General features: G+C 38.3%; 1 protein-coding gene across 1 annotated transcript in view; it reads right to left on the minus strand.

The window, feature by feature from the left end:
- Nucleotides 1-16,169, minus strand: part of ex (FERM domain containing expanded) — a 52,157-nt gene extending 35,988 nt beyond the window's left edge. Inside the window, exon 1 of the mRNA XM_083122529.1 lies at nt 15,925-16,169. The gene's annotated coding sequence lies outside the window, so the exon portion shown is untranslated. The remainder of the gene's footprint in view (nt 1-15,924) is intronic.
- Nucleotides 16,170-21,027: the final 4,858 nt, after the last annotated feature.

Here is a 21,027-nt window from a genome sequence, read left to right on the forward strand (position 1 = left end):
CTTCTTAAAATGGCTTCCGATTACCATTTTTGTCTTTCAACAACTTTTTAAACGAAGGTTAGAAATGATAATTACGAAATATTTCATTGTGTATCATTCTCCCCAAAAAATCGCAGCTATGTAATATCCACCTATATAATTCGAGCTCCCTCAGAAAAAAGTCCTCCCGAATACAAAATAACACGGCAACTTTTCCTTCTGGAGACGTTACCGATTTCCCCCCTCGCGTGCTAGGTTTTCGTATTCTCAATGCTGTTCACGCACTCGTGATATTTTCACGCCTACGCCATGAACTGCGGCATTAATTTCACGTTAATTCAAAAGTCGTCAAAGATACAAGTAAGATACAAGTAAGATATTTACAAATACCAGGCATTCAACCGAATGGAAAAGGAATTTCTATCTTTTCGTTGATCATGCCGCTCCGCTTACCTTGCTCCAAGGAATGCTTAGTACACCGCAAATCCAGCACCCTGCCTTTGCTTAGGGTTTCAGCCGCAAACGCTCCCGAAATGCGCTTTTCGATGAAGCCGCACCACCTGGATGCTCGCTCAAGTTCTGTCTTGTGAGGTATGTTGACGTCAAGGCAAGCCAAACGAGAGAGAGAGGGGAAGAAAATAAACAAAGACAGTAAAGCAGAAGGAAAGTAAGAGATAAAGAAGCAAGACAGAGAGATGGAAAAAGGAAGATAGAAATTACGGGAAAGGAGGGGAGAGAGGTAAAGAATCAAAGCAGAAAGAGAGAGAGAGAAGAGTAAACCAAATAAAGAAGTGAGACAAGAGTGAGAAAACAAGTCGAGGAATAAGACACGAGACAAACTGAGGGAAAGAAGTATGAGAGCCAAAGAGAGATGAGGGAAGGTATGGTATATACGTGCCCAGGAGCGCCGAAACCGGGGGGGGGGGGGCAGTTCTCGTTTTGGCCCGCCCTATAAGGGGCCCAATGTATAACTTTCAACACGATTTCATTTTGTTACAAAATATTGTGTGATTCAAATTCCATAAATTATTTCAGGAGACTGTAGGAAATCAAGCACGATCCTGCTCTGAAATAGGCGTTTTACGCTATCTCAGTATATATTTTTCAAAAATACACAGTTAAGGATATGTGCGAGAATAGAGGAAGAAGCATGGGAATACTGTAGTCCTCGTGTTCTTGAGTGCGTCAGTCCATCGAAAAATAGGCAGGTGCCTTTGTTTTCTACACGAACGTAATTTACTTTTAACTTCCATTGTCGGCGCCGTCTCATCTTATGAACTTCTGAGGCGCCAAAATTTCGAATGATTTGGCCGTCGCTTGCATTGCAAAGAGACAAAAGATAGGAATAAGAAAACGAATTGATCGTCTTCGTTCATTATATAGTAGTGAATTGTAGTGGGTGGATGTTCTTGAGCTCAGGTATGAGAAAGGAGAATGGAGCCAAGAAAAACGAAAGAAACCAAAAAACGTATGTTTACAAACTCTTATATAAAACGTAATTGGCTTATTAGACACACTGATCTTATCAACATATCAATTTAACTTTTTTATTATAATTATTATTACATGTAAAACACTTAGCTCCGACTCATTCCGAAATGTAGTTCTACCTAGGTATATGTGCCTGGGATGGGAAGAATAACTACAATAGACAAGAGGCTGTCTTTGCCCCGGGTGACAGGGAGCATGGTTTCGCGTCTGCAAACTACACTTAAGTGGCCTAATCCTGTCCCTATCTCAGAACTAAAAATACCTTGTGGAAATTCCAATATGATAACAATTTGGTGGAACATTAATTGTGTAAATTGAACTATTTATCGAACTAGGACGGTAAAATGATTAACGAAATATCAGTTCTTAATTTATTATGATATTATCCTCATTAGCAAGATCGTAAAATATCTATAAACGATATGCTATAGATATTCAATGTTCCGGCCAGTACCCATGGTGCATAGTTAGGAAAAACTATTTAAAAACTGCAGAAAGACTAGTGCGCTAGCTTTTGATGCTGTATTATTCTTGCGAGGCTGAAAGTAGTTTGTGCTTTGCATCGCTTCAAGAAATATTTACGAAGTACGAGGACCATTTACTGAACTCTGTGGCACTGTGTCAAGCACATAAGGAACAACTGGATAATATTGACACTAAAGGGATCATGAAATATTTCAGTGAGCGTTGTTTCCCTTAGTAAAAGTAGGCTAGAAGTTGAAAATATTCTGTTTTGCAATATGCCACTGTTTTATTTAATCAGGATTAGTAAACTTTTTACTTGTACAGGTAAACATACTTATGTGTACCGTGCTATTTCACACTGCATTACTGTGGCTAGTGTTACATATTTACAATGCGTAACTAACGTTAAAAGTAAGTTTATGTGTATATGTGTGAAGATATTAAACACTCATAAAGGATTGTGGGATAAAGTAACAGACTAACAGACTATGATAATCAAATTTTCAATAAAAGGTTACATGAAAAGTATTATGTTACATATATATACAATCACAATATAGTGATTTTTTGTCCAGCTCAGAAAGTTCTATGTACTTTGATATATATATTTTTGTTGCCAGAGCTTTGGGCTCCCCAAATATCTGAAGAAATAAGCGCCTATGTATGTGCGTGTGTGTGAGGAAGGGGAGGAAGGGAGAGAGTGTGTGTGAAGAAGAAACGAAGCGACATAAAAGGAAGCTGAACAGAGAGAGGGAAGGAAGAGAAACAATCAGAGAGAGAGAGAGAGAGAGAGAGAGAGAGGGAGGGAGGGAGGGAAGTGTAAAAGAAATGAGCAGATAAAACAATGAAGAAATAAAAACTAAGATTGGAGAAAATGATGATGGAGAACTAAGGACTCAAGATTGATTGATTGCCCTTTTCTGTCACTTTTGGCTAATCGATAAGAAGGCATAAGAAAGACAGTGAAGGGAGAATGAAGAAATAAGTGGGCATTTTTTCCTTTCTCCAGAGGGCATCGTGACCCCCGTCGACCCTCTCTGCGGACGACCACGTCACTACCCTATCAGGGACACCAGGGGGAGATTAAAGGACATTACCTGCAGTAATATAACATTTTTACGTAGAATTTCCCTCCAATAAGCCAAACAATTTCCAATTAACACAAATCACCTTGCTTTACGGAACGCTTAGAGATCAGCAGGTATAATTATTAATTATTAATAAATTTCTCCATCGCTTCTTCCTACTTCCTCTCTCCCTCTTACGTTCCAGCTCTCTCTTTATCCATAGCTCCAAAAACTGCTTAGGTTTCCTTTCCTCCTCATTTTTTTACGTTACCTAACCACATTATCTGTTTATTAATGAGCTGGTTTTGAATTCCAGTTCTTCCCATATACTTTCATTTCTTACTCTGCCTCTTCTTGTTTCACCTACTCAATAGCACTACAGTTCTACTGTTATTTTGCTAACTTCTCTTCCTTCCGTTGGCCAGATTTCGTTTCTGTCAACACAGATATGTGCAATTTCAAACCGACAATATCAGATTTTCATGAAATTTGGAGAATTGAAACTATACATTGACCATAGCAACTGTGAAAATTTTGAGTCTCCTGTGTCTTGTAATTGTAAAATTATTGAAGGTCAAAGTTGGCAGAAATTGCCATTTTCGAGCTCGTTTAGCTCCTAAATTTGCTGTAACTCTGCTTTTATTTGGCCTAGGAAGATGGAATTGAATAAAACTTTACAATGATATGTAACAAGTCTACGTTTGGATAAAAATAAAATATTGTCACATGATCTTGATCTTGAAAATCTCAAAATGGCATCTCCAAAAGTCGTGAAAAAATAAATTTGGTGCAACATGCTTTTCTTTTCTATAAAACACGAAAAATCAAACTAGGACTTTTCTACATCTGCAGGCGCCTACTATATTGATTTGTCTCGGGCTCAACGTACCTACGCCACAGAAATGTTTGTTATTGTTTTTTTTCTTTTCTTTCCAAATAAATGTAAATTCTAGCAAACTGTAATTTTATGGACACGATTAACAACCTAAGTTTGAACAGTTGAACGTGTCGAACCACCTTCTATTTGTTTAGGAAAAATTTTGCACTGATTGTATAATCAAATAAACATCTCACAATTTGTCAAAACACTTCATTGGCTGCGAAGATTTTGAAAGCTACGTATATGAACATCTTTCTCTCTCACACGCAAGCAAGTAAATGTTTTAAAAATAAAAGCCTAACAACAAAGTTAAATATACAAACATTAGTATACTATGGTTAATATAATAAATGTACATCAAGCCAATATTTATATCTAAATAACTTACAGAGAGAATTTCATTAGTTATAATTTTAAAGTGTTTATTAATAATAAATAGTAACAAATTATAAGAATTAAAATTGTACCATCCATGAGCTGTTGTAAGTTTTAATATTCTAATTGCGGAAAACGAAAACTGGAAATGTTTTGTTCCAATATGGCAACACTGTTCCTTAGTACTAGCAAAGCTCAATGTATGAAATTACATCGAGGCAAAGCTACTTGGACGTTAGGATTTCAGCCTTGAAAAATCTTTATGAATTCACGTGCTTGACTACGCTACCGCAACATTCCTCAAATACCTTTCACCGCACTCTCCCTAGAATGTGAATTGCGTCACCCAACTGGGCTCATCTCATATGCAAAGTATTTGAAGCGGGAGTGTAAGACGGCATGTTGAACGACCTTGAACTATAACCGAAAACGAGAATATGGCATTTTTAGAAGCATCCACAATGCTGTCGTTTCGTACAATGGGTTCAACATCTAAACCCGAGCTTTAGCGATGCAGTAGCATTAACCCAGCTAAGAAATTCCTTTCCGTGACAATTACAAGAACGGCTTTCTTGTCATTGTCGCGGCCCAAAACTCAATAGCTGCGTTTGAAAGTTTGCTTTCGTGTAAAATGTAAGCCATCCGCGGACAAAGGAAGCTTTGGAGATCTTTCAAAGATACAAACGGAGGGAAAATATGCCAATTTTGTGTGCGTTCTTCTTCTTGGAATGCAGAAGAATGATCTGCTAGCAATCCTAATATCACTGCACTTCCCCTCTTTCTCCCCCCTCTCCTCCCAACATGCTCGGCAACATTCCACTGCCTCTGGCCTCGCAACGACGACAGAACTGAAGATATCTGCTCCCGACTTCTACACGCCGTGCTCAAACATTAGGTGCTCGCTTTATAAAAGAGAAAAAAAAGCACATTTCTCTTGGCTTCCGAAACGACGAGTTTTACATTGTTAGCTACTTCCCTGTGCTTTTAGGAAATGTTAAAACACGAAAAGTCTTGAAATGTCTGGAGTATGAGCACATCGATAGAACGAATGAATGACATTCCTCCATGCACTTGTTTGTGTGATCCAACTCTGTAATCGCCAGCTGTCAATTGTATAGTGCTACTTATAATAGACAATGTATTCGCTTCAGTTGAATGATTAAGTACTTATCTTTTCTCTTCTGTTTACGCAATTCGAGTGGCATATCTTGTGGACTTTGTTGCGGTGGTCAAAATGTATACCTTTATGCTCTACCTCTTGCTCGTTCTTTATTCGTCACATTATGAATCTTTCTTCGTCTGTTTCCATAAATCTTCCATTGTTTCCAGTTTTCATTATGTTTTCTTTCTTTCTAGCTTCTATCTCTTTCACTGTTTCCTCACGATTTTATATTTTTTTCTTTCTTCCCTGTTTCTCTTTTGCTATTTCTACATAGCTCTTTTACCTTTTCTCCCTTCTCTATGTTTTCCATCGATTTTTATCTATTTTTCTTTCTGTCATCTACTTATCACTCTCTTGCTTTCTCCCTCTGTTTCTCTATTGCCTATTTTTCTTTCTTATTCTGTTTCTATCTCTCTTTCTTTCTCCACCTTTCTCTTCTGCTTCTACATCTCTTTCCTTCTAGTATTCACTTTCCCTTCTTCTCTCTCTCTTTTTCTGGTTTTCTTTCTCCCCCTGTTCATCCCTTTCTGTGACGTACACACGGAGCTTTGATTTTGTAAGTGGATTCTCATTCTCATCGTGAATTCTCAGGATGAAATGAAAGTAAGATAGCGAACCTGTCACAATCCGATAAAAAGTGCAGAACTTTTGATTGATTTAGTTTACCTTACTTCGCTATCTGTCATTTTTGGCTTAGGTTGAGTGATGATATAATGAAACGAAGGGGGACACAACGGCCGTGATTCGAACCCGTGATCCCTGGCGTCGTAGGTCGCTGTACTAACCACTCCGCCACGAAGGTAGGCCCGAATTTTTAGAGAAATCATATTTTGAATATTTGTCTCACAAATAATTATCCGGATAGTACAGATTTGATTAAGGATTAGTAAAAAATAGTACAGTGAAATATGAACATGACGAATAAAAAAGATGTGGATAGCCCGTAAAACTGTCCGGATAATGTACACATTCGGATATCGTGACATTTCGGATAATCCAAATATCCGGACAATTCGGATATCAGAATATCCGTTATTCGGATAGAATTTTATCCGAATTTCCAATGCTTTCCCAGCGAGTATAGAAAGTAGAGAGAGGCAGAAATGCTGAATAGTTGAGGCAAATCGGAAACGAAGTCTTGCCTTACTGCAGCTGCGTAAGTAGATCACTTCACAACTTGCCATTCAATTGATTTTTTTTTTCCAGTAAACAACAAAATAGCTGTACATCAGTTTCATGCCACATACTTTTACATATTTTCTGTTTAAAATAAATATTTTTACATAAAACGTAGTATTTTCGTAATTTCACAACTTTCTATTGCGCACCACCCCAGAACTTCGTGAAATTTCACCAGGTATGGCAACGCTGAGCGAGGTATGCTGGCGAAGAGCAATCAATCACATTCAACCCTGGGGTATTGGTGGTGGCTATGCTCCATATGTTTGTCGTTTCAAATGGATATTTCCGAACCATCTGTGGTTCCTAGTAACCTCTCCCCTGGCTGTCTCCCCACACGCAAACCAAAAAAAATGCACATTCGAAGCAACGGCAGTCGAAAACGCACGTAATTTTGTCGTGGTTGTCACTAAGCCACATACGAATTTCATATGTGACTTTTCCCAAACGTGTATGAATGTGATAGGATGGGGAGCGAAAGAATTTGTGTGTACGTGTGTAATGACTAGACTAAAGATTTATAGGAAATAAAGCAAATAGTGAAGCAAATAGGCGCCAAACGGATCATAATAGGGACCAAACTTGCAAAATATACACGTGAACAGGAAAGCAAAACGATGACAATAGTCACTAAAACCTCTAAAACACATTATAGTAACAATGTTATTTATTACTATTATTATCATCATCATGTATTTTTCTTCTGGGAAGAAAGATTTCGGTACTCTCCAAATTGGTTTGTTGTTGTTATTATTTGTTATTGTGTTTATCATAAGAACTACTCTAATTATTATGGTATGTTTACATATGATCGTGCATCCGTGTACGCGCGCACACACACACACATATTTCTCTTGTTAAAATAAAATGTTTGCAGTTTTATTCTCGCTTATAGAAAGATGCCGGTACGGCGTAGCGTTGCATACCTTTAGAAAAAAAACTTGATTGTTATTTTTATTGCATCCAAAGTAAATATATAAACACAAGATCTATCACGTCTCTCGCTTCAGGAAACTAGGTTCTCATTTACGTACATCTTTAACGAATAACACTGACCGAAATCAAGGACGTATTTAGGGGGTCCAGGGGGTCCGGTCCCCCCCCCCCCCCAAAAGACATACTAAGTACTAAAATTAAATAATGAAAATAATGAAATAATAAAATAACTAAAATCAAATAACTAAAATATACTTGGTTGTTTAATCTATTGTTATTCATTTCCGCCGAACTTATTGGAAGGCAAGGATCACCCCGACTTTCAATGAGAGTATCATAGAAGATTTATGCAAGATTTATTGCTACAAGTTAATTTTAATATGCATAAAATATTACCACAAACTTAACTTTTCGTCAACTGGATCTAGCATCCTTTTTTGATATTCAATAAATATCCAATTCTTTATATATTTGACATTAATTTCGTTGCCACATCAGTTTTTTTCTTTTCATTTTTTGTTACAAATTTTGCCGATCTTGACTATACGTAAGCTGGATAATGAATACCGTATTTTCGCCTTTTCATGTAATAAAAAGATAATATTAATTTGAATATTTTAATTAAATAAATTATTATTATTTTAATTTAAAATTATTATTATTATTGAGACACTTGGCCGCCCCCGAAATGTGCTTCTAGATATGTGCCTAACCGATATATATTATTTTTTTAAATAAATTTCCGGACCACTCACCAACAGGAGACAAACGTAGTACAAGAACTTTCTCTTTTCCTCTGAATCTATTGTTCGCACGAATTACTGTAACAAAGGATGGATTTTTGTATAAATAAAATGGATTTCCAATGTCGCAAGAGGAATTGAGTTCTGGCACCGGTTCACTTTAATTCCTTGCACTGAATAAAAGTGACGACAATGTGTTGAAGTTTGGCAAGGCAGGGGCAAAATTATATGGCAAGCAACTGACACGTTCCCTTCGCTCGTTTACGGTTGAAAATTTGAGGACGTCGCCAGAGGATTATTCTCTTTTTGGTCCACCAGTACAACATAAATGTACAGTCACCAGCAATAAATATTGGAACTCCTGTATCCTGAAATGCTCGCTTCTCTGCAAGGCGTTATGTGTGTTGCCTAACTCTCCGGCGATAAGTGGAGCAAAATTTTCAATGGCAACTTCGATTGTATGGAACATGCGCTCAGTGAAATTTCGCTCAAATGGAATGGAATGATCTCAGCTTCCTGGAGGTAAGAAGCGCACCTGCGTATGACTCACCGCTGAGAGTAATGCATTCCTTCGCCACCAACTATTTATTTAATTTCATTTCAGGTGTGACTTTTGTGTGGTGCACTACGGAGATTCTTACAACTACAACTTCGCGAGAACTACGAAGGCTACACGTACCGGCAGTACAGGAGTACAGCAAACGGACTTACCACTTGGCGATGTCTCCGGGAGCAATCGAAGAAGTGTCACGGGACAATGAAAAGTAGGGACAGTGAAAAGTTTTTAGTTGTCACTGATCGTTCATGTGGCTGGAAAATGAAGAAATTCCTGTCGAAGTTTGAACGTGCTACAAGAGACGGCACCGAACTACGAATGCTGTTGAAGGATGGCATAATCGCCTAAACTTGGACGACCAAATCTCAGGATCAGAGACGTGGTTCTTTGCTTGAAGAAAGAAGCGGAAAATTCGGGCTTTGTGTGCATGAGATCACAGTTAAATTATGAGGGAAAGAGAAGGAAAACTGCATACCAAAAGCTGCATGCAAGAATCGAGAACACAGTAAAGAGATACGAAGAAGCAGGCAACATTAGATCGTGTTTCAGAGCGATATCATTCTTACATAAGCTGCAGTGAACTCGATACACCGATGATATGACAAAGCTTTCAGATTTTAAACACGTCTAAATAGTTGAAAGATATTTAAATTATTTAACCAGTCCACCGCCTGGAAAAAGTGTGATGGGAATGAAATATTAAATAAATATAATTCATGAATATTTGATTTTTTTTAGGGTGGAGGAGGGTCAGTAATGGTTCTTGGAACTATAAGCGGATATTTCGCTGAGCGGAACTTTCACGACACCGGCAACTTCTGCCAACGCCTTTTATTGCCGGTGACTTTACAAATAACACGGGTAACACCACGCGGCGGAAGAGAAGGTGACAACACTTAGTTGGTTGGTTAGTTACTTCGCTCGCCTATTGAAAAGTAATAAACTTTAGTTTCTTCTCTATACTTACGCCACGCCAGTTCTCCCGGTAGTGACACTGGAATTATCTTCAGTTCAGCTCAGATCGAAAGTGGCATACCTACAGCACACGATTACTATGGAATGCAGGGAATTTTTCACACATTTCTTATCAGATCGTTTAGTATGTAAACATGCGCACTACACCGGAAGGGCTGTTCAAGCAGCATTGAACAACTATCGAAATAACATCTGATAACATTGTATTTCTCTCATGATAAGACAGGATCCTTGGGTTTTAGAATGGGGACTATGAAACAATTCGCATTTTTTCTACTTGTCGGAATGCACTTAAGTATAATGACTGATTAAGCTCTCAAACAATGCAATAATCGAATTGTTATGATCTGACAAGACTTGCTAAGTAGGTTAAATAAGAAGACGCAGTCAGGACATAGCAATATAAGTGCGGGAACTGGAATGCAACGAAACAAATTTCAAGCATTTTGCATTTTGACAACTTTATATTTTCAGACGCCTCGCAGAAATTGAAGGTTCTGGGTTCGAGCCCTGACATGGCATGGGCGCTTCATTCTGAGTGACCCTTCTTCGATTACATCTAATCATCATTCAGTCTCATTGTCGTGATTAACTAAATAGGTAGAAAAACGACGTAAAATGTAAAAATAAAACAAACACTGTCCTAATCCTCGATAGTCTGGTAGTCACAGACAACTCCAGTACTGGTCTGTGCCCCTTCTTGGAATAGAACCCCGGATCCTTTGGTTATATTCAAAGTTTGAGTTCACTTTATGCACAGATAAGCTAATCGAGACTGATGCCTCCACCGGGCATCGAAACCGGAACCCCTTGATTATAAAAGGCGACACACAAGTACTATGCTGTACAGGGAAGGCCTCTTTGATTATAGGGCGACAGCGTTAGCAACTACGCTATCAAGGGGCCCACTTGCACAATGGTCGCCAAGTCACTATGGCGACAGCCTAGAGGTAACGCTTGTAATCAAAGGCCCCGGTGGAGACATGTTGCACAGAGATTCCGATCTCAATCCAAAGTATAGGCTCAGTTCCGATTAGCCTAAAAACAAATAAAAATATAGTATATTGAAAATAATATGTAACACTATTCTCCATCCACTGTAAGAACGAAGTTAATACAAACAAAAACCATGTGGATTCTGAAAATACAGTAGTTCCTTTCCTATGTGTTCGTTGTGGTGTTATTTTGCTCATGAATATATTGGTCGTACAAATCATAACGTCCCACTGGTGTAATTTATCACACATGCTATAGTCCTATGTGCAAGGTTCGTGTACAGCTGCCAATCGAACCAATAGGATTTCTTACAAACCTCGTTTATTTGTTTACACTGATTTCATTCTTACAGCGAACAGAGAATAGGCAACCTATACGACGACTGTCGCCTGGTTCGTCATTTGGGGTCAAACTTATTTGCTTAGCAGTAAATAACAAAGCGCATAATAATAATTTAATATACGTAAAATTACAGTGAATATATTTAAATTAATAACTACACAGCTCATTCTACCTTCAGCAAGATACTAATCCGTATTTTCTTCAAGATGATGCGAGGAAAGTAGTTCGCTAGGCAAAATAATTCTTCCCGAATATTTTTAAACCTGCACTGCCAACACTGCTTAGGTTCGTTCCATGCATAAAATGAGTCTCCCACAATTTACTCCAAACTATGTAACATGCGGTATCAACGTCAGTAGCGACGCGTCTTAAAAGAACAACATAAAATGAGTGTGTTTGAATATTAGCAATAAGGATACATTGTGAACTGAAAAATGTGATACAAATCGGGCTAGAAAAATATGCCGATTGCCAGTTTCAAGTAAATGAAAAATCCTAAATTTACGTGCGCAATGAAGATAACACATATGGCAAAAGAGTAATTTCATAAAATAAACCTGAAGTCGAGAAGTGGAATTGTAAAAATATAAAGATTGTTGTTCCGCGGAACAACAGAAGATGGCAGCACAATCGTTACAAGAAATAAAATATTTTTGCCTAATTGTATAAAAAGCAAGTTGCTTAGCTATCTATCATATAATTAATAAATGTTGGTTTCTGCATACTATTGTGTTCTCGTATAACTCTTGCGCCATTAGTTGAAGACATTTACAGAATGTTCTTATATGTTAAAATATCTAGATAAACGCACGTAATGAAAAGCATTAAGTAAAATATTAATTGAAAAATTTTCTCATCCATTCAATCATTCCTGTTTTGTAAATAAATGTCAATCAATTTTATGATTTTTATCCCCCCCCCCCCTTTCAGATTGAAAATTAATTAAAATGTATATTTCCTAAGTTCTGGTCCTTTCTTACATTTTCGCATATTTAAACCTTACTTCCGTTAGCCAAAGTGACAGACCCCCACCCTTTTCCTCGGTAAAAAAAAAGGTACAGACAGAATCCTCCGCCTTAATACGCTCTAATATTCAGCATATAAGATTGCCTGCATGTAACTTTTCCTTTGCAAGTAACTAATTAAAAAAGTAAAACATCATTGACGTTGCAATCGAAGAAATATTGCATTAATCAAAGGGATCCTCTCAATTCGAATAAACTTCTTTTCCACCAATAAAAAGTGACACAGTCCAAGGTCAATGAAAATTGTTCTGTATTTGCAGCTTGGGAGCGAGTCATAACCTACGAACCTCCAATCAACAAGTGAGCCGATGACGTCATCTCAGCTATAGCTAACCTTCTGGCTCACGCTCTACACGCGAGCTAGGTTCGCTAGCTGGACTCGCGCTGTTAGCAGGAGATGTTCCGAAAGTAATCGGTCTGCAACAAAACAATACATGCAATATTTTGCAAAATAATCGTCATGCAGAAACTGCGCTGTTTTGTTTCGCAATATCGGAAAAAGCAGCATGATGCTTTTAGATTTCTACGTACTTAATTTTTGACATATAAAAATCAAGAGATATTTATGAAATTCGAATTTCATGGGTTCCAGTTCAACATGGGGACCCAATAGTTGGTATCGCCTCCCCTCATATATACAGGGGTGTCGCGTAACATCGTCAAACTCACAGCACAGAGAGAAGGTCAGCAGTCAGCTTTTCTTGGTAACGTTTTACATTTCATGCATGCATCACCATCCCTTGCATTAATTTTCACTTCCTATTTTATGCTTTTCTTTAAAAAATTAATTCATGTATCATGTCCAGAGGTCTTCTTACTCCTTCTCTAGTTGGATCACATACTCTGGCTGCAGCATAACATACGTTTTTAAGTTTTCAGACAGAAAAATAATGGCAGTGGCAACCATGAATCCGTGCAGCATGCTGCATACATACAGGATACACATTACAAAATGGCATTTTTTTTTTTAGGGCTAGTAGTTTTAAAATGAGTTCTTAACGAGATAAATGTTCTCTATGCTCTGAAAGTTTTCCGGTGTTGTATGGTGACATATCGTACAACTTTGTACTTGAAAACGAGACCGAAATTGAAATATCTCTCCCCAATTAAAGTTTATATTGAACGCAACCACTGCCTCCTCTGGGATAATTCTTTTAACTACTTTAGGACAGTGGAAAATTTGAACATGTTATTGTCATTATTATCTTTGAAGGCTATAATAGCAAATATATTGATATGGTCAATATTTAAATTGTAATTAATTTAATATCGAATCACAGGCATTTTGACTGTGAGGAAACTAACAGGTTGCTTACATAAAACACACTTTCAATATAGGAGCTCAGTTGAGTGATATTGCTTTATCAGACACACTATACCTCTATGCGCAAAAGCGACCATGAAAACAAATAGATTTCTCATGCATTTGTTTACAATAACAAGTCAATTCTATCCACAGATCCAGCACAAGAGCCTGAATGTGACAAGGGGGGGCTTGTGCACCTGTTGCCATCAGATATCCTTTTAAAAGGGACACTAGATAAAGGATAAAAATAGAAGCGAAATGAAATAAACAAATTGTGTGTAGTTGTTTTGAATCTGCTATTCCAAACTATTTTTATGGAAATGAAGGAGAGGGGGGAAAGAACATTGGTGCCACATTGAATTCTTCTAATACAGTGATTTTCGGAGGTCCGGACACATACTATAGCTACACGCCCCTGTTCCATACCCATTAATACAATAAAACAGTGAGATGAAATGACCAAATGAGGTTTTTCTTTCTCTGATTGAACTTTCATCAAGGCTTTTGCCCCCCCCCCCCCACCAATCAGAGGGTCTGTGCACACCTATGCTTTAAAATAACTAAAATTGTATTTTGAGGGTCTCAGGTTGATGTACGCCATGAGCCTGGTGTAAAGGCAGGGGGTATTTTCTGAGGGGCGTCACCCCTAACATACTCTTGAATACCACAAAAAGAAATATACATTTGGGCATTATAAACCTACTTTTCCTTGCTTGAAATGGGGCCGAATTACTACTTGCCACTCCTGATTCCAAAAACGCAATTTCCTTCATCATATCAGCATAATTGTTTATTTAAATAAAATCGAAGAAACAAACAAATATCCAAATATATAGCAGTGCAACCGAAAAAAAATCGAAACTTGGTAACAAATTGATACTTTAATGAATACAATAAAAGGTAAAAATAATGTAGCTATGGCACATCGTGCTGTCCACCATGCACGATATTTACACTTGACAGTCCGAGCGACAAACGACACGTGTAGCTTGTCCTGCAACTTCAGTTCGCTTCAGCTTTCAGACCGAAGCGACAAGTGACACGCAATACGGAGTCACACCGAAGATATAAGCGACACGTGCTTGCTGATTGTCGTGTAACTTCGGTTGGAAAGGTAGGATTTCTTTCCAAAGGATCGTTTCCAAGTGGCACATATCGCTTGCCACTCCGGTCTGAAAGCTCCCTTAGTAGATAAATGAAATTACTATTGTTGTGGTTCAGTTTCTTGATTTCGTTTTTTCGCCAGTTAGTTAAATGATACATTATGTTATAATGTATACATTAAACAATATTTTTTGTTTATTATTTATATGTGCTGAAAATTGAAAAGCACCAACATTACTCTATAAATACGAAAACCTAAATTTATTGATCCAATACATGTAATATGAATATTTGAGGGATACACACATATACCATTGTTATCAGTGTTTATCTGAAAAATTTCCATCAGCATTTCTTTGAAAAATTTCCAATGAGGAGGGGATAAAAATATAACTACTCTTGGAGCATCGAAATATTTTATGTATAATCCATCCCCCTTCAAGTACAAAAAATTAGCAACCAGAAGGAAGATAAAGAAACCCCTTACCCCTTTAAATACCACCCTGACTTACAATTATTTATCCCCACTTCCTCTAACATATTCAAATTTTCTTCATCATTCCCTAAAGTTTTGTATACATGCTTAATATATAACCATATTGTTAGTAATTCACCTTTGTATGGCTCTAAAAATGAAATTTCCAATTGAAAAATAGTTTAACCACCTGCATTGTTGACAAAGACTGTCCCGGCTCCGATTTCGGTGGGGGATGATCGACAATTTGGAGAGTTTCTTGCCAACAAAGTCATATATGATGCCACAACAATGATACATAAATAACATGCGTAAATATAAATATGCTCATGGAATATTGTTTGCGATAAAAAAAAAGTATCACAAAAATTAAGGTTGAACGGCAATTTTGATAGAATCCCAATCATAATTATCATGTTAGCAGCAAATTAAGCTAGATTCAGTCATTGTTGGGAGTTAGGACCATGCCAATCTATGCACAGTTCATAAACATAACGATAAACTCGCCTATGTAAGAGCGACAGCATGAAATTCCTTAGCATCGCAAAGCTATGCACACCGCCTTCCCCTCCCCTCCCTCCCCCAACACAAATTCACGTTGGAATGCGGTGTGCCCATCTCCTCTGATCCAGCGACAAGCGAAATCGTGAAGCTTTTGAGTGAAACTTTTACATTACCGACAAAACTTTTGATCAAACATACGGTTAGGTTTGTTAAATCATGCATTGTACAACATCACATGGTCAAGGTGCTGTAAAACTAATCCACATACGTAAATAATAGCAAGTTTTCATTCATGTTTTAGGATGCACAACAATCAAAGTTTCAATGATAATGACAGTGGGAGAAGATTGTACACAAGACTTACCTGGCATAGCTACGTGCGTAGTACACACTCCACATTGCACTAATCCAAACAACAGTTGTAGTTACGATTCAACAAACGTTTTTTAAATTAAAAATACGAGAGCACTGTCCACTGTGATTTCCTTTTGCACGCCAGGGTCGCGGCACCAGAACTGGTAGCCCATGAGAAGACAGACTTCTTCCAATAGATTCTCAAGAAGCACGATGCCGCGAGCGAACACGAATGTTTTAGCCTCAACCAGGGTCCTTGTTGCGAGAGCCGTGGTTAAAATTCCTCAGCAGCAGACCAATCCCACTGGCTGAGCCCCCGTTGTTGTCAGAGCCATCTGTTGGCAAAAATGCCAGGTACATGGCGGAGACAAATTCCAATCGGAAGATCGAAGGGTTGCCAGTGGTGGCGGAATTCCGGAAATCTCCAACCGTGCCTGAGGTTGTATCGAGTGCTCCAACCACGTTATCTACAAGGCCAATTGAGATTGGTCCCATTAAGATCCGAAGCACCTCAACCGGGACCCGATGCAGGGTCCCCTTGATTACAATTCAACATCGTTGATGGATTGCTAACGCAATATCATATACTTTGTTCGAATTGAAGAAAATGAAGAAGGGGAGGAGAAATTTCAGAGCTTTCTCATTTCACATTTTGAGATTTTATATGATTAGTAGTACTTCAGACACCAATGGCGTAGGCTGAAATTTTCCAGGAGGTGTCAAGAATCCTTTATCTAAAACATTCTATTGAAAGGTGCTGCAGAAAGTATATAATAATTGAGAGATGTTTCAATTGACGTACACTATCATTATTATTATTATATACAAACGTATAAGCCGTCCCCCGTGGCGTAGTGGTTAGCACATAGCGCTACGACGCCAGGGATCCCGGGTTCGAATCCTAGCATGGGCATGGATGTTTGTGAGTGTCCATTCATAAATTTCATCACATCGTCACTGATCCCCATCTTCGCAAATTAGCCAAAAGTGGCACAAAAGGCGAAGTGAAATAAAGCAAATCAAATACAAAAAAATACAAACGTATAAACACGTAACTTTATTTTTAATAGTTATACTAAAATCAAAAGCTAATCATGTACCTAGCAGTGGCAATGCCAGGATTTTCGAAGGGAGGTTACGTATACTTTTCTTAGAAGTCAGCCTTATTTTGCCATCTTCTCATGCCTTGTGACTTCTATTTTATGAATACTGGGCCAAAAGGAGGGAGTTATGACCCCTATCACCCACTCTTTGGGCACGCCATTGGTACATGCTAGATTTCTACGTAGGTCTTTCCTGGTGGCGTTGTGGTAACGTAATCGCATAAAGGGGTTCCGGGTTCGATACTACCCAGTGGAGGTACATAGTGATCCGGATCCCAATTGAACTGTAAGTCCAGTCAAGATTAGCTTATCTGTGCATAAAGTGCACTCCAAGCGAAAACTCAAGATACATTTCTACACCTAGGGAGATAATAGATTTCAGCCCAGTGCACATTCTGTCATCTCAGCGAACTTTCACTTTTATCAGAAATATTATTAGAGGAAAACAAATTTCAGAGTAGTATCTTTATCAGAGCCGTGTGCTCAATTCAAGACCTAAGCTATCTCAACATACCGAATTTTCAAATTTAATAATAATAATGTGCTCTGTCTTGTTCTGGTTGGGACCTTTGAATTGACGTCACAATATTGTAATAATTTTAAAATTTCCGAACTTTGTTACACGCTTACTTCAAATTATATAGGTTCAAAATAATTTGCTAGTCCATGGATATTTTGTCACAGGGCAAACGAGGCATATTTTCCTCCACAATAGCGTTGCCACCTCAAAAACATCATTCAGTTTAAAGTTACCATGTTCCTGCAATGCTCTTATAATTAATAATTAACATAAGTTACTGTGACTGAAATGAAATCATATGTGTGTAGCTAGTATATGAGTTTAGCATGACATTCATTTTCTGTGGGGGTGGGGGAGGAGTGACCCCCACTTGCTCCTCTTCCGGACGTCCATGGCCAGCTCAGATTACCAAGTTCACATCTCGGAATGTTCATGTAAAGGTCAGGTGTGCTGATGTAGAATAATTAGTAAAAATTCGATTTTTCACAGCAATATTGTATAAATGGAATGGCTTGAGAAGAATTTTTTTGTTCTTGAAAGAAATACAGATTCTATACTTTACCTCGGTATCAGTGAGGTCGGAATGCCGGAAAGTATTTCACTTCCGGCGGAGAACGTGCCCTTTTGGGGGCGGATACTACATTAATTCCCGAAGCTAGAACGCCCCAGACCCCAAGTTTTTAAGCTCTCGTTTGTCTGTAATGACGTCTTCAAGATGGCGGTCATGACGACGATTCTAAACCTGAAACTTGTTAGTCTATTGCAGTTATTAATCATTCACAACATCTTATTTTCACCTAATTTTCAGTTTATAACTGTATTATGATAATAAGAAATTAAAAAGACCCACTTTATCAAATAAGATTAGCTATGGCGGCCAACATGGCCGCGAAAAGGCTAAAAATAACCCTTCAGCTATTTGATCATGTTTTGGATTAAACCTTATATTTTTGGATGTGCCAGAACTCATCCAAAATAGTGTCAGACTAAGCCCATGAAATAATAATAGTTCAATTCTTGACAATCTGTATATGTACAGGGTGTTTCAAAAGTCTTGACACCATAGGGCAACTGCGTTATTAGTGCAGATGGCGAAAAATGGAAAGAGGGGAAAGTTGTTGGAAATACAGAAACACGCACTCGCATGCACACATACGCACAAGCACACAACTACAAAATCTGTAATTGTGGCTAATGTTATATGAAATAGAGGTTGTTCCTAAGGGCATAGTGATATGAACAAAGGAAAAAAATTCGAAACGAAATGGGTCTTAGTTTTTTCCCTTCTAATCAGGATAGATCACCACTAAAATATATTTGCGCCCAGACAACATCTTCTGTTGGCGCAAACCGGAAATGCCAACAATAATGACGATTAAGAGGGTAACGGTTCACGCAGACTTCGCCTTCGGTGCCCTAGGTTCGCCGTATCGAGTAAGTTGTGTGTCTCAATCAATAAGGAAAGACATTTGGTACAGTTCATCAAACGGAGGGGAGCAGTGGAGTGGACCAAAACCAGCAGAAAAAATATATTAAAAATGTAATGATTCTTGTGTTACGGGTTGCTATCTTCCGCCATCACGCTGCTTCTCTTCCAGACGCCTCTGGCACACAGCCAAAGGGCCAGTGGCAGGCATGGAGGGCGTCGATATCCATATCCAATCTTTAGTCCCATTTTTGGAGATACTCTGGACAACTGGGGACCTTAACCTCTGCTGGTTACGCTGTCTTTCCTTGTCCCAACACCTTGCTTCTCAGAACTACCTTCGAGGTACACCTTATTATTATTTCATGGGCTTAGTTTAACACTATTTTGGATGAGTTCTGGATCATCCAAAACATTAGGTTTAATCCAAAACATGATCAAATAGTTGAAAGGGTTATTTTTAGCCTTTTCACGGCCATATTGGCCGCCATATTTAATCTTATTTGATAAAGTGGGTATTTTTAATTTCTTATTATCATAATACAGTTATAAACTGAAAATTAGGTGAAAATAAGTTGTCGTGAATGATAAATAACTGCACACGACTAACAGGTTTCAGGCTTAGAATCGTCGTCATGACCGCCATTTTGAAGACGCCATTTCAAACAAACGAGAGCTTAAAAACTTGGGGTCTGGGGCGTTTTAGCTTCGGGAATTAATGTAGTATCCGCCCCCAAAAGGGCACGTTCTCCGCCGGAAGTGAAATATTATTCCATTTTTTCTTGCTCTCCAACGGCACTAACCTTGTTTTCTGTTTCGAAACTATTATCACTCTATTATTCTCCACTGCAAGAACGAAGTTTATGTAAACAAAAGACCACGTGACTTCTGAGAAATAGTTCCTTTGCTATGGTTTAGTTCTAGTGTTGTTTGGCCATACTTTACAGCCCATAATATAAGGTTCCACAACTTCAGTACAGCAGCTACGTTTAGCAGTACGGCTTCATAGCATGCACTATATTCATACACGTAAAGATTCCTTGCCGGCTGACCAACCAATAGGATTCCTCAGAAGCTACATGTATTTGTTTACATTAACTTCGTTCTTACAGCAGACGGAGAATAGTTTCTTACGAAATGACATACTAGCCTCATACATTACACACACATCTGTTTTTATTTTGGTTATTTTACGTCCCTTTCTAGAAGTATGTACGTATGTCACCTTACCTTGTAGGCCGTATGTACAAGCCTCAAAGAAGAAGGATTAAGTTCTCAGTTCTCCATAGAGGTTAAAATTTTAATAGCTGTTATATTATTATTGTTATTGTTAACGAGGTTACGGTTAAACACTGAATCTAAACTCTGAATGTTGATGTTTATTACTGACTGACTTCTTTATTTGACTGTTGTATTGTGAAGTATCGCCTTTAACAGGCCTTCATCGCCTTCTATTTCTTTCTAGTCGAGTTAACTATTGACGTGGGTTGGTTGACTTATCCTTCTGTTCCTCCTGCAACTGTCGCTTGATGGATACATCTCCTTTGTGGTTTGTTTTTGATTCCGTTAGAACCGTTATATTGTGGTCCTTAAAAGGGCCTGTAGTGACTATTCGTTTTTGGTCCTAAAAAGGGTCATCTTGGTTTTTTGATGTCGTATCTGTGGGAGTTTTAGAAGTCCCCTGCTGCGACGATACCTAGGCAGACTTCCATGAAGAGTGTTGCTTTGTCCTCTTTACTTTGAAGTTGTGACATCTTGTTTCCGGCACTCCTTATCCTCTGTAGGATGTTGCCTCTGCGAAGTTTCTGAAGTAACCACTTCATCTTCTTCGTTGTTTTGTTGTTTTGGTTCTTGGTATTCAGGTCTTCTCTGTTTTGGAGTTGCTGCTATGGCATAGGTAGTATCTCCTCTGTTCTTTCGTTCAGTCTGTGATGGTGCTTCTCTTCTTGGCGTTGACTTTTGAAGAGACTCAGCTCTTGTTGGTTTTGGGGCTGTTTGAAATACTTTACAGCCTCTGAAGTTAGCTGGATGTTCGCCCCCGCAGTTGCAGCACTTAGCATTCAA

The sequence above is a fragment of the Lepisma saccharinum genome, chromosome 5 (genome assembly GCF_977018435.1).
Source record: "Lepisma saccharinum chromosome 5, izLepSacc3.1, whole genome shotgun sequence".
Classification (NCBI taxonomy): Eukaryota; Metazoa; Arthropoda; class Insecta; order Zygentoma; family Lepismatidae; genus Lepisma; species Lepisma saccharinum.